This window comes from Monodelphis domestica, chromosome 1 (assembly GCF_027887165.1).
Source record: "Monodelphis domestica isolate mMonDom1 chromosome 1, mMonDom1.pri, whole genome shotgun sequence".
NCBI classification, from domain to species: Eukaryota; Metazoa; Chordata; class Mammalia; order Didelphimorphia; family Didelphidae; genus Monodelphis; species Monodelphis domestica.
Genome location: NC_077227.1, coordinates 484890658 through 484905598, shown reverse-complemented (window position 1 = coordinate 484905598; position 14941 = coordinate 484890658). Strand labels below are relative to the sequence as shown.

The following is a 14941-nucleotide window of genomic DNA, read 5'->3' as shown; positions in this document are numbered from 1 at the left end:
GACAGCTGAACTAAGCTGGGCTTTGAAGGATGAACAGTAATTGAATAGTCAGTAGGGAAAATTTGGATCATGTTTTCCAAGAGCAACATCTATACATGGTGTGATTTAGGTTGGGCAAATGCTCTCCTCATTCCTGTAATTTATGGTGTCCCCTTTGACAGGTGGAACTGAAAAAGGCGTCCCGCGGGATGCTGGAAGCTGGACTGATGCTTCCAGATCCTTCTTCCTGACAGGATCTCTTATTTTGTTTGCATTTATACCTCTGCAAATAATTTCCTAGAACAACAACCTGTCTGCTCCCATTCCTTCATAAAAATGACAGCCTATTAGCTGCCTTGGGGAGTAAAGGTCCTGGGGCAGCTGCTGCCTCTTCTGTCCTCTGTGAACCCTCTGGGGAGGCCTTCAGGCTTGGAGTCTGCTATTAATGGAGTCATAAAGCAGGATTGGGGGTATTTGGGAGGGTGGGGGACCAGACTGAACCTCTGGTGTAAAGGGCAAGGGGGAAGGTAAGGTCAGGAGGAATTGTCGCAGAGGCCGGGCTGTAAAATCACCTGGCCCAGTGACCTTTGAGCCTGTATCTTCTGTAACAGCTGGACAACAGTAAGGGTGACAGCAATTGGAATATAGCCCACATTTTATGGGAGACATTGACATGCTGAAGTGAACACAAAGGAGGGAGAACAGGACAGTGAGAAAACTTGAAACCAAGTTAGATAATGGTTGGTTGCAGAAATTAGGGATATTTAGCTGGAAGAAGAGGTTTAGCAGGGAGAAGGGTTCAGGAGACAATGTTCAGTGTTGTCATATGGGAGATGGATTAGATTTGTCTCACTTGTCAGTAAAAGGCAGAAATAACTTAGTAGATGCCAGATCCATCAGAATACCAGAATTTTCAAGTGAATAGAGCAGTGGGTCTAGAATCAGGAAGATCTGAGTTCAAATCTAGTCTCAAATATTTAATAGCTGTGTGAGCCTGAGATTAAACTTATTTTGTTCTGAGGTAATATTTGTAAAGCTCTTAGTACTATGCCTTGCATATATTAGGTGCTAAATAAATGTTTATTTTCTCTTTGGCCATTAAGTCTAATATATATCTCCCAAAGAGTCTTTACTATGATATCCTAAACAAATAGTCATCTAGCCTTTCCTGGAAGATCTCTAGGGAGAGAGAACCTGCTACTTCCCAAGGAAATTCATTAAATTTTTGGATAGCTATAATCGTTAGGAAGTTTTTTCCTGACATCAAGCTTAAATTTGCCTTCAAAAAACTTTGTTCTGCTCCCACAGACTGAACAAAACAAGTTAAATCTTTTATCTATAGGAGAGATTTTCAAATACTTAAAAAGTTATGTTCTCCATCCATCTCTACCCCAACGTGCACCAGGCTTTTTCAGTCAAAACATCCCCAGAGCCTGTTGATTCAAAGTCCCCAGAGAAGGAAAGAAAGAAACAAAACATTTACTAAGCACCTACTGTGTGCCAGTTATTGTGCTAAGCACTTCACAAATATCTAATTTTACCTTCATAATAGTTAAATTATTTGCCCAGTGTCACACAGCTAGTAAGAATCTGAGGAAAGATTGAAACTCAGGTTCTCAACTGGGTGGTACAATGGAAAAAGTACCTCGAGTCAGGAAGATCTGAGTTCATATTTGGCTTCAGAAACTTCCTAGCTATGTGACCATGGCAAACCACTTAACATCTGCTTGCTTTAGTTGGAGATAATAATAGTATCTATCACACAGGGTTGTTGTGAAAATTAAATGAGATAATGGTAAAAAAAAAAGTGCTTAGTGTGGTACTTGGCACATAATAGGCATAATATGTTAGCCATTATTATTGGTCTTTTGGAGTTGTAGATGGTCACTGCATTGATCAGAGTTCTTGAGTATTCAACATTGCTGTCTTTACAATATTGTAGTCATTGTACAAATGTCTTGATTCTGTCCACTTTGCTCTGCATCACTTCACTCAAATCTTTTCAGATTTCTCTAAATCCATCCTATAAACATTTCTTGAGGGGAAATAATAGTCCATGACATTCATACACTATAATTTGTTTATCTATTCCCTAATTTACTTCCCTCCTTGTTTCTTTTTTTAAGTTCTTCACTACACAAAATGAACTACTAGGAATATTTGTGTATGTATAAGTCTTTTTCATCTTTCATTCATCTCTTTAGGTTATATGCCTTGACCCAAGGAAATTCACAGTTTAGTGTTTTTGGTGTGTAGTTACAAATTACTTTTTTTGAACCCTTATTCTTAGAATCAATACTGTGATTAGTTCCAAGGCAGAATAGTCTGGCAAGGACTAGGCAATGTAAGGCTGAATGATTTGCCCAAAGTCACACAGCTAGGAAGTGTCTGAGACCAAATTTTAACTGAGGACCTCCTGTCTCTAGACCTGGTTGTCAATCCACTGAGCCCCTTGGCTGCCCTCTATGAATTACTTTCTTAAAGTAGCTGAGCAGCCTCATAGTTCCACCAATAGTGTATTTTCCTTCCCCAAATCCTCTGGTTTCTGTTTTGCTCTTGGGGACTCCCTGCCTACCACCTCATTCCCTGAAAGTTTCATTGATTCAATCAACATTCAAAAATCACTTAACTATGTGCGGGGCATTTTAATGAGTGCTAGATATACAATGACAAAAACAAAATTAGGGGAACCTCTCCAACCCCAAATATTATAAAGATAAGTAAATGAAAGTAATTTCTGGACCTAGCATCTAGGAATGAGGTGAGGTGGGGAAAAGATCAGACTAACCCACATGAGGAAGTAGCTCTTGAACTGAATCTTGAATGAAAGTAGAAATTCTATAAGGCAAAGATGAATGCACTTTTAGGCATGGAGGATGGTCTGTATGTAGACATTGTAATATAGGGATTAAAGGGAGGAATAAGGATGATGGAGAGAGAAAGGGAATGGGATTGAGAGGGTGAAGAGGTTGTTCTTCCTCTCTCTTCCTTTTTGGGGAAGATAACCAAATCCTGTCTCCTTGAAAGGGAAGTATGTCTCCTCAGAGAATGTTTCTGGGATATGGAGGACAAGAGACTAGAGTAAGTCTTAGTAAGTAAGTAAGTTGACACAATCTATTCTTTTTTTTTTTAATCCTTACCTTTAATATTGTGTATTGGCTCCAAGGCAGAAGAATGGGAAGGGCTAGGTAATGGGGGCCAAGTGACTTGCCCAGGGTCACACAGCTGGGAAGTGTCTGAGGCCTGATTTGAACATAAGACCTCCTGTCTCTAGACCTGGCTCTCAATCCACTGAGCTACCCAGCTGACCCTGGTCCAATCTATTCTTGAGAGGCAAGATGAACTCTTATGCCTCTATTTTCCTCAGGGACATCAACTGTATGTCCCTTTCAGGATCTTAGGGCTACCCAACTGTCAAGGAAGGATATCAATTCCTTTAGGTCAGGTAATCTTGAATCCCTAAGATCTAGACGTCAACCTCCCTTTTGGGGAGAGGTGTGATCCTCCCCAAATCTTCAGTCCCCTCAACAATGCTGACTAGTGACTGGCCCAGACCTAAATCTACAGTAACAGAAGGTATCAAGCAGGGAAGTGAGTGAACAGGAAGCCCTACAACTTGTCCCCTTTGGCAAATTAGTCCTCCAAAGTCTGGGGTTCAAAGCTTCTCAGCCCTTATCCTTCTTGTCAGCTGCCTGTTTGTCCCTACTCCTAAGCTAACTAACTTGAATACAGGAGTCCAGGGATAGGTAAGGGAGAGAGAAACAGAGAGGGAGATCCTTGAAAAGGGTCCCGTGGACGGCTCTCTTCAAGGTCCCAGTCCACAAAATCCACTGATGGTTTTTGATTGCTGTTATTGAGAGTTGAGTGAGAGGTATCCAGGGGTTCAGAAAGAGACAATTGATCCCCAGAGAGACTGACTTCTTCCCAGCCTAGGAGATCTACCTCTTCCCTCAGGCTCCCAGCTGGAAGTGCCTGGCCAGTTGGACTTCTCAGCTTCTGATTCTCTCCTGAAATTTTCAGATTTTTCTTCTTGCTCTTCCCCCACTCTCTCTGCAGCTAGTCTCTGTCAGAGACTGTTCTCTGCTCAAAGTGGACTGTCTCTCCTCCTATCTTACAACATGAAGAGAGGAGACAGAATGTCCTGTAATGGAGTGTGTGGGGAATTGCAAACTTTATTAGGTCTCTCACCTGTGACATCTCAGACTCGCATAAAACTGGTTCTCTTTTTTCCTAAAACCAGCCTTCTGCCAAACTTACCTGTTTCAATGGAGGATACCATTAGCCTTATGGTGATCTGGGCTTGGAGTTAGATTAGACTCCTCTTTCTCTCATCCTCCACAACTAAATGGTTGCTAAGCCTTGTTAATTCTATATTGATGAATCTTTCATACCGTGTTCCCTTCTCTCTCTTCACATTATCCTTCTTACCTCATCACTTTTTTCCTGGATCATTTTAGCAGACGCTTAATTTACTTCCTTTCTTGTAATGCCTCCTTTCTTTCATTTGTCTTCCATAAAACTGCTAAAATAGTATTTCCAGGGCAAAGATCTAAGCATACCACTCCTTTGTCCCCAAACCTTCATTGGCTCCCTGCTGCCCTTAAAGTAAAATGAAAACTCTTTAATCTGGCCTTTAAAAGCCTTCACAAGCTGGCTTCAACTTACCTTTCCAGAGTTCTTACATATTATTCCTCATTATATACTTTATATTTCAGCCAAACTGGAGTACTAACTATTCCCTAAACTTGACATTACTTCTCTAACCTCCCTTGTTAATAACTCAGTTTCTTCATTTGTAAAATGAAGTTGTTAGACTTGGTGATCTCTAAGGTCCCTTGTAGTCATGTGTCTGTGAAAACTGTTAGATTTGAGAAAGAGAAATGGCCTTACTCCCAAGCTCCCATGGTAGTACCCTGGATTGTTCTTAGTGGACCTTAAAACGGATACAATTTTACTGAAATTTAATCTAGTCCCTTGTTTGCAGCTAGTTGTGGAGAGGCAGAAGGGGGAGTTTTTGCTATGTGGGAGCCATAAGAGGAAGAAAAGATGGGAGGATCTCATAATCTAACTGGGATGGTAAGAACAACACAAGGCCACTCCCCTTAGGTGACCTTGGACAAATCTTTTCCCTTTTTTGGACTTTCACTTTCTCTTTTGCAAATGAGAGAGGGCATGGTAACTAGATGATCCTTAAGGGTCCTTCTTTTGAGTCTAAGGAGCAGGTGATTCAGCATCACAATGTGAATAGGATAGAAAGGGATTGGACCTATGATTTTAATGATATAATGGGACTCCAGTGAGGAAACTACTTAGTGATGCCTTCTTTGCAACTTAACATGAATGGTACAGACCTTAAATATTATAGGAATTAAAAACATTTTTAAATTAACAAATCTCTTCTTCCTTCCACTTCCCACCCAAATTGAAAAAAAAAAAAGGAAAATTCATGGTTGGACCTGTGAATGGGCACAACCATGCTTCTCTGGAAAGTAGTTTGAAGTAATATATAAAAATCTATTAAACAATGAATGCCATTTGAACTAGCTTTCCCACTGCTAAATCAACAAGAGAGCAAAGAAAAAGGAAAAAGGTCTCATATGTCCAAAAATATTTATAGCATCTCTTTTTGAGGTGGCAAAAACCCCTGGAAACTAAGGGGATGCTCATCAATTGGGGAATGCCTGAACAGATTGTGGAATACGAATGAAAAGGAACATTTTCATGCTTCTAAGAAATGAGAAAAATAAGTAATTTCAAAGAGACATGAAAAGACTTGTGCCTACAAATGAAAAGTGAAGTAAGCAGAGCCAGAAGAGCAACTTAAATATTAACAATAATATTGTAAAGAATAATAACAACAATAGCTAGTATTTATATAGCACTACATGCCAGAAACTCTGTGAAGCACTTTACAATTAGTATCTCATTCAATCCTCACAACATACCTGGGAGATAAGTGCTATTGCTATCCCCATTATGAGAATGGGGATACTGAGATATCCCCATGGAGATACATGAGGAAACTGAGATAAACAGAGGTTAAGTGACTTGCTCAAGGCCCCACAGCTATCATGGATTTGAAATCAGGTCTTTTTGATTCTAGGTCCCATGCTTTATCCACTGAATCATCTTTAAATACTTTAAGAAAATATGTTATTAGAGGGGATAGAAAAGGGGAGGGAGAGAACATGAATCATTTAACCTTGGAAAAATACTTAAAAATAAATAAAGAAAGAAAACATGCTATTTACCTGGTGACAGAGAAGTGGTGGTTTCAGGGTACAGAATGGGGCATCATTTTTTTTTTGAGTAGACAATGAATAAATTTGTTTTGCTTGACAATGTTATAGGATTTAGAGAACATTTCCTGGGCTGGAGTTCTATTCTCCACATAAGTTTCCTGAAGAAGGTGGTAACGTGGGTAAGGTTTAAAGAGATGGAGAGGCTGAGTAGGGTGAGGGGAGGTGGAGGAGGTATGTATGTCTGGGTAACGAACAATGTGGTGTTCAGAAAGATTGCAGTATGTTCAGAGGAGAAGAAAGAGAGGTGCTTGGCTGGAGTTGGGGGTCCAAGTTCGAAAGAGAGGGAGATTTGAGGAAATTGGGGGGGGGGTGCCAAAAAGTTGAGAGTGTCTGTCCCTTTTCCAGAGGAAAGTCTTGCAGCTCCAAGGCTAGCCCTGCTAAGTGAATGAGGCACCCCCATAGCTAGGGGTGTTGGGGGAAGAGGTGGGAGGGGACATTTAGTAAGTTGGTGGGAGGAGGTTCCTTCATTCCCTCTGTCTTTCAGCCTAGGCCCCAGCAAGGCCAGACTGGCTGTCCAAGGGAGCCTAGCTGAAGGCACTTTATCAGATAATAAATAAGGCAGCTGGAGCCATCAGTGTCAACATCTTGGCAGTGTTTGCCTTGAATGGCCTGACTTGACCATTTCCCAGCATTTCCCTGTCCCTGCTGCCACCACCATCACCCCTCTCCTCTTTAAGAACTGCTCCCTTTCCAGACCTCGAGGGAATCAGGGGGCTTGCCACTTTTTTAGTCAAATCAGAAAGATTCTTGAGCTTTAGGACCTCTATGACCAGATGTCTACCTGGGCTTGCTCCCTCTGGGCCTCAATTGCGCCCTTTTATTAAATAGGATGAGTCCTGGTCTTGCCTCCTTCTCAGGTAAGTTGTGCGCATACATAGCGGGGAATGCCTGTGTCAGTGCTTTGAGAGAGATGATGTGCCCTTCCCTCCCAACAGGAAGGACTATTGTTATGATTGTTATATCAGCATCACCCAGGAACACTTGGCCCATCTGGGAGTCAGCCTGGCCTTTTGCCTAGAGCATAAGTGATGCACGTCCTTTTTCTGAGCTGGCCTGAGCTGCAGTTGCAATATAGGGATGCTGACTCAGCTTCTGGCAAAGGTGAGGGACCTAACTGTGTGGTCTGTGGGATGGGGAAGGTGGAAAGCTCAGGGGGGTAGCAGCAACAGTAGGTCCAAAGAGGATTCCATTTAGATGATTAGTTTTCTATATCTTAGCTGCCCATGGCTGACCTGTCTCTTCTTAGACTCATAGAATATTCACATTGAAAAAGATCATAGGGATCTTTGAATCTAGTATTTTCCAGATTAATTTGACCATGGAACATTTTGGGGCTTGGAATATACTGACAAAAGAAATTTTAAAAATAGTTTTCAAAAGAAATTAAAAATCATCCACAATATGAAAGACCATTCTTAATCATTAAAAATAAGGGGAATATAAATTAAAACAACTGAAATTTCATCTCGTATTCCTCATATTGGCAAAGATGGGGACATTCATTGTTGGGGGGACTATTGGAATATAGGTTCATTGTTGGTGGAGCTTTGAATATGTCTACTTGTTATAGATAACAACATGGGATCATATGAGAAAAAAATCATAATAGTTCATACCTTTTGGTCTAACAATCCCACTACTATATTTCTATTCTAAGGTGATCAAAGACAGAAAGAAATGTTCCATGTAAAGAGCACCAAAATATTTACAGGAGCACTTTTTGTGGTAACAAAAAACTAAAAACATTACCTGTGAGATGGCTAAACAAATGTTTGTATGTGAATGCAGAGGAATACGATTACACCTTAAAAAATAGGAAATTTAGAGAAAACCTGGAAAACTTATATAAACTGATCAAAACATAGAATAACAGTTTTTTTTTTGTTGTAATGAAACAACATGAAAAGAAAGCCCAACTCAGGTGAATCCCAATGACTAATCTGGATCTTGTAGAACAGCAAAGAAATACATTTGCTTCCTTTTGGTAAGGGCCTACAAATATAGGATGCCAGACTATTGTGTGCATTTACTGTTTTCCTTTGGTACAAAGAAGGATTCAGTGGTGAAAGAAGAGAATAATAGGGAACATTACTACATAGAATATTAGGGGAAAGCCATGTTGTAAACAAAAATGTATCAATAAAATAAAAAAATCAATACATCTGTTATGTACATATGTATGTAAATTTATATATATGTATATACACATGTATTAGGTGACCTAACCTTGAGCAAGTAACTTCTTTGGGTTTGTTTGTTGTTGTTGAGTCATTTCAGTTGTATCTGACCCTTTGAGATCCCAATTTGGGATTTTCTTGGTGAAGATATTAGAGTGGTTTGTCCTTTCTCTAGCTCATTTCATAGATAAAGAAACTGAGGCAAAAAGGATTAAGTGATTTACCAAGTTACATAGCTAGTAAGCGTCTAAGGGAGGATTTGAGCCTTCCTGACTCCAGGCCCAGCATTCTATCCACTGCACTACCTAGCTGCCTCTTTTCTAGATACTGAAGTTGTTTAATTTGATGATCTTTCATATCTTTTATAATTCTAATTTATAAGGCTATGATCTAGAAATGTTGGTCTGGGAAGCCTGAGCATATAACATATAGCTTTCTATTTTCATTTCCCTGGTTAGAGGAAGGAAAAACTTGGGAAGGCAAATAGAGAAAAATAAGAGATGAGAAAGAACTTACCAAAGTGACAAAAGTTAAAGGAGAGAGATAGAAAGAGAGCAAGACGGAGACAGACACAAAGAGTAGAGAGCAGAAAGAAGAGAGAAGGAGGGAGAGGAGAGAAAGAGACAGAGATAGCAACAGAGATAAACTGGGGCATAATTAATCATAGTGACTAGCCCTTGATTTTGGTTATAGAGACCTGGGTTCAGAATCTGATTCTGCCATTCATTAGTTGGATGAGCTTCAACAAATCACTTAATGTTTTTGAGCTTTAATTTCTTTCTCTGCAAAATGAAGAGAGTTCAATTAGATGGTTTCCAATCCCTTTCCAGCTCTGATTTCATGATTATTTGATCTTTTTACTATACCATGGGGTTAAGGAAATTTATTCCACAGAATATCTAGAGAAAGTCTCCTTAGAACCCAAAGTCCCCACTGGGGTATCCTGAAGACACAGCCCCATACAGGAACTGGGGCTGGCCCTGATTTTTGTATGTGATTAGCAAAAGCCCAAGATTTCTTCTGAAATTATCCCATTATTATTACTTGCCTGTTCCCCCAGTTCCCAGTGATGTTGCTAGTTCTGCACTGTACATCAGGAAAAGGGAAGAACTCAGAATAAGACAAGATCTGGGTTTGAATTTTGCCTCTGATACTGTGTGACCTTGGTAAATCTAACCTCACTTAGCCTTAGTTTTGTCATCTGTAAAATGAAGTTGATGATAACCATAGTACTTACTCAGAAGGGTTGTTGTGAGGCTTAATTGGTTTGCAAACCTCAAAGCATTATATAAGTGGCAGTTATTTATAATAAAAATAATAATTGTTATTACTACTCTCTACTGTTCTCTGCCTTTACAGGAATCCTTCTTTTGCTCCTGGTTCTGCTCTCTGGGGCCATGCAGATCTAGGTTCATCTAGTCTTGCAGTGTAACTTTGGACAAGTGAGGTTCTCTCTCTGGGCCTCAATTTTCCCACTTACAAAATGAGAGGGTTGTACTCAATCAATAGTGTCAAGCCCAAATTAAAATGGGGGTCACTAAACAGCACATAAAGATTGGGGCAGCTAGGTTGTATAATGGTTAGAGTTAGGAGGTCCTGGGTTCAAATATGATCTTAGATTCTTCCTAACTATGTGGTCCTGGGCAAGTGATTTAATCCCATATAAAATCCATATTTTAATCTGGTTTGGAGTACACTCAGGAATGTGGTGGTCCACATGCAATCCATGTTTGGCACTTTTGTACTAGATCAGATTTAGTGCTAGAAGCAACTTTAGCCAAAGCCATTAAGTCCAATTTATATTATCTAAAGCAAGGGTTTTACCCTAAGGTCCATAAACCACTAGCAGGGGTCTACTAAATAGAAGGGGAAAAAACTGTAACTTTATCATCATTAACATCTAACTAAACTTTAGAACTTTCTATAATTATTAATTAAGGCAACAAACATCATTCTGAAAAGAGGTTCAAAGGTACTAGCAAATGGCCAGAGCAAATGTCTATGATGGAAAAAAGGTTAAGAATCTCTGGTCTAAGATCTCTCCCAGATCCCAATCATATTATCCTAAGTGGAATGCTCCTAAACAAATCTAAAGCTTATAGGGTCATTGAATGTTGATATCACATTTTCAGGTCAGAGTGAATCTTTGGTGTGGCCTCCAAGTCCCATTTTAGCCTGTGGTTCTTTGACTGCTACAATTTCCATGCCTCATTAGCACTCCCACTATCACCTTTCTTGGACCAAGTCCCAGAAGAACTATTTGCTTTGGAGGTCATGAAGTTGGGAGGTGGAAGAGGAATCTTGGAGATGGGAGAGGAGGTGGAGATGAGGTAAATATAAACTCTTTGATACTAGGGACTCTTATTTTTTGCCTGTGTATCTACAACATCAATGCCTACCACCCCAAGGTAGGAGCATCACACATGTTTATGGATTTGAATTGAATGGAAAGTTTACAAAGCATTTTCCCATAACTTGCTTATTTGAACCTCTCAATAAGTATATGAGGTGGTTAATGTAGATATTATTAACAGTGAAAAGAAGGCTGAATTTCAAGTTAGAAAATAAGTGTTTAAATCCTGGCTCTGTTATTTACTAGTTGTGTGACCTTGAGCAAATCACTTAGTCCCTATGGGTCTCAGTTTCTTCATCTGTAAAATGCAGGGGTTAGATTATATGACCTCTGATGTCTCTTCCAATTCTAAATTTAATAGCCCATTTTATATATGGGGAAGTGGAGACATAGAAAGGTTAAGTAATTTGTCCAAGGTCACAATCACAATATGTGTCAAAGCCAGAAACAGAATCCAGGTCCTTCCATTCCAAATACAGGATTCTTTCCATTACAGAATGGCAATTTCTTTGTAATGGCACTTTTGCTAGGGGTAGCTGTTAAATCTCCAAACAGAATGATATGAAAATGAGATGAAACTAGTTTATGCCTCTCAGATTAAGCCTCTTCTTTTCCCTCTTCTGATAAGAGCCCTTTTCATTCCTGCCAGGCCTCAACAGTCATTGTATTTATCATGTTGTTTATAATAAAAACTGGGCAGAGCATTCACTCTGACAGGCGGAAGAGGCATTACAGGAAGTTTGGTACCCTGTGGCCGCTATATTAAGGTCCTATTGCTTGACAGTTTCCTGGCCATGAATAGCTGATTCATTAGGAAGACTTTAAATTTAGCTGCAAAGTGACTGTAAAGGTAATTTCTGTAGACCTTGCTTCACTGTTAGGCACATTCTTTAAAACTAAAATAAGAATAGAGAAAAATGAATATTTTTGGCCATTTCCCATTTGGATCATATATCAAACCTGGAAAAAAATGATACAAAGGGAAAAATGCTAGATTTGGAGCCAAAGGATCTGGATTCAAATCTAAACTCTGCCACTTACTGTGCATACAGATTTTGGGCTAGTCAGCTGCTTTCTCTGGACCTCAGTTTCCTTATCTGTAAAATAAAGGGATTGGACCATAACTTCTAAAGACCATTCCAGCTCTAAATCTGTGGTCTCTGTCCAAGCTCATTTCACAGATAAGAACATGGCTCTCTTCATTGCCCTTCCCACATGCTTTAACTTTCTTTACATACACCAGTTATCCTAAATGAATTTTGTTTAACTTTAAGACACTATACAAACTCTATTTCCTCCATGGAGTTTTTTCTAACCCTCTGGGACCTACAGTGAGCTCTTTCCTCTTAAATCCTATTGCACTACAGCATCTTCCACTTAAATAGTACTGATCATGCATTATCCTTTATATCTCTCTGGTTTTTGTTTTGTATTATGATTTAATATGCCATTTTTAAGCAAATTGTGGTATGTGAAAGAGAATATTAACATGCTGCAAGAAATTACAAACCTGAGGTATATAGAGAGGCATGGAAAGATTGAAGGAGGGGCAGGTAGGTGGCTCAATGGATAGAGAGCCAGGCTTAGAGATGGGAGGTCCTGGGTTCAAATTTGACCTCAGATACACTTCCTGACTTTGTGACCCTACACAAATAATTTAACCCCTGATGCCTAGCTCTTACCACTCTTCAATGGTTTAAAATATTTTTAAAGATTAAAGTAAATAGAGGCAATAAAATAATAAACATAATGATGATAATGATGTAAACTAAAAAAATCACAATCATAAAATGATAAAAATTGAATGTTGTAAAATTATAATGACCAAATTTGGCCCCAAATGAAAAATGTAAGAAGACAATTCCCTTGCTTCTTTGCAGAGATGAGACTATGAATATGGATCATTATATATAATGCCAGACTTCTATAATTTTGTGTTGATTTGTTTTTTTTTCTTCTTCCTCTTTTAGATGGTGACAAAGAACTAGAAACTGAAAGGATGCCCATAAATTGGGAAATGGCTAAACATTGTGGCATATGATTGGAACAGAATACTACTGTGCCCTAAGAAATAATAAGCAGGTTAATTTTGGAAAAACATGAAAAGACCTACATGAAATGATGAAGAAGGAAACAAGCAGAACTAAGAGCACTTTATATACAGCAACAGAAATATCTTTGAAGAACGACATCTCTCCACGTCCAGAGAAAGAACTGATAACTATCAATAAGAAATAGTTTCATAAGAACATATATCTATTTTGTCAAATGATGCCTTCTCTAATGGGGGAGCGAAAGGGGGAAGGTGTAAACTAACAAGTTAATTAATTGAAAAATTCTTTGTTACAAAAAACCAGCTATAAGGTGGGGGGAATGGAAAAAGGTAGGTCTAAAAACAGAGGATATTCATAAAATTCACTTAAAAAAATAACAAAAGATATTTCCTCAATGAATTTTTTCTTTTGTCTCTTCCTGGTATGGAAGTGACTAGGTTCCTGAAATCTAGGCCTGGAGAGCATAAGCTTGGTACAAGTCCTACAACATTGAAAAGGCTTCAGATATGGCCCTCTAAATGGCTGTCCAAGAACCAGGTTATCTAAACTGGGAGCGGCACTGGAATAGAGGATTTTGTTGCAAGACTTATATATATACCTTTTTAAAAAAAATTTTATTTGACTTTTTTTTTGCCATTGAAACTCATGAAATAGTCTACTAAAGCAGGGAAGGTCTGTGATCTGCACTTCCCCCAACAAAAATCATCAGTTTTAAAAATTAAGTATGTCTCGTCCCCCAACAAAGTTTTAAGCCCCCAAGGGTAGGAACTGTGATCTAGACATCTTTAAACCCTCCTTTCCCATCTCCCATAATATTTAGAATAAGAATAAGAATATTTAGAATAATATTTAGAATAAGACTGTCCATAGTATACCTTCAATAAATGTTTTCCTGCGTTTTGCTCTCTAAAATTAGAAAAGTCCAATTTCTAAATTATATTAAGGTTCAATTTGACTCTTTCCTGTTGCTAGTTAAGCCTATTCCTTTTTATATGGTTTTTTTTTAAAGAGAAAATGAAGACTACGTGCCCCACTGAAGATCCATTTACTTCTTTAAGTGTCTACTCCCCCTTCCTAGTTGTCTCTACTTCAGCCAGTTAATCAGTGAGGCAGCCAACCTATCTTTGTTCAGACTTCTAATCAGTAATTACAAGAAGATGGAAAGGGCTAGCCTGACATTTATCTTTTTGTAAATACATGGATTGGCACTATGCAAAGGATACAATACAGCTTGCTCCTGAGCATGTGCAATAGTGGGGACTTTCTCCATTACATTTGTAAACAAATGGAGAGTGAGATGATAATTGCAAAAGATATATTTAGCCTTCTTCTCTTCCTGTGGAATTCCTACCCTTCCCTTAAAATCCAAATCTCATACTATCCCCAAATACTCCCAGGAAATCTTCCCTGATTTTCCTTCCACTCCTATAAATAAGCTTTCTCCTCTCAGATCTGGCATAGAACATTGTTGTCACCTCTCTTGTGCACTCATTTTTACAGTTCTGTCTAATCTGAGGTATGATAACAACTGTAGGACATGCACAGTGTTCACAGTTGGGCTTAATAAAAATGTTTGCTGTATTGAATTGAATCAAATGGAATTGAATTAAGAGAGTGAATAGGAGGGACCATTCATAAAGAAACAATTGAAAGCTTATTTACAAATCATCATTAAATAGGTTTCCTAAGGACTCTGCTGTATTCTCCTCAGTACTCAGTTAGATCAGTTTGTGTGTTCTGGAAGGAAATAAAACTTCATTTCTGAGAACACTGTGCAACTCTGACCAGTGACCAAATAAGCCTCACCTTTTCCTAAACTTGTACAAATGAGTGACAGGGCAGAAAGAAGGAAAGGGAACTATGAAGTGCTTCCTGAGAGTCAGTGTGGGAATCCAGAAGAAAGTAGATCTAGAGCCGTGATAGCGAACCTCTGGCATGTATGCCAAAGATGGTATGTAGAGACCTCTCTGAGGGCACATGCCATCCTCCAGAGTTAGTTACTAGAAAGGCAGAGGGACTCAGCAGAGCTGTTCCTTTCCCTCTCTCCACTGCACCTCCCCACCCCTCTGCACAGTA

At 39.0% G+C, this 14941-nt stretch overlaps 1 long non-coding RNA gene across 2 annotated transcripts in view; it reads left to right on the top strand.

The window, feature by feature from the left end:
* LOC103104269 (uncharacterized) overlaps positions 1-14644 on the top strand; it is a 59220-nt gene extending 44576 nt beyond the window's left edge. Inside the window, exons 1-3 of one of the 2 annotated variants that reach the window (XR_001626855.2) lie at positions 6907-7382; positions 10591-10788; positions 12782-14644. This is a non-coding gene — a long non-coding RNA (uncharacterized LOC103104269). Of the gene's footprint in view, positions 1-6906; positions 7383-10590; positions 10789-12781 lie in introns of those variants that run through there. The other variant, XR_008915425.1, reaches the window with a different exon arrangement.
* Positions 14645-14941: the final 297 nt, after the last annotated feature.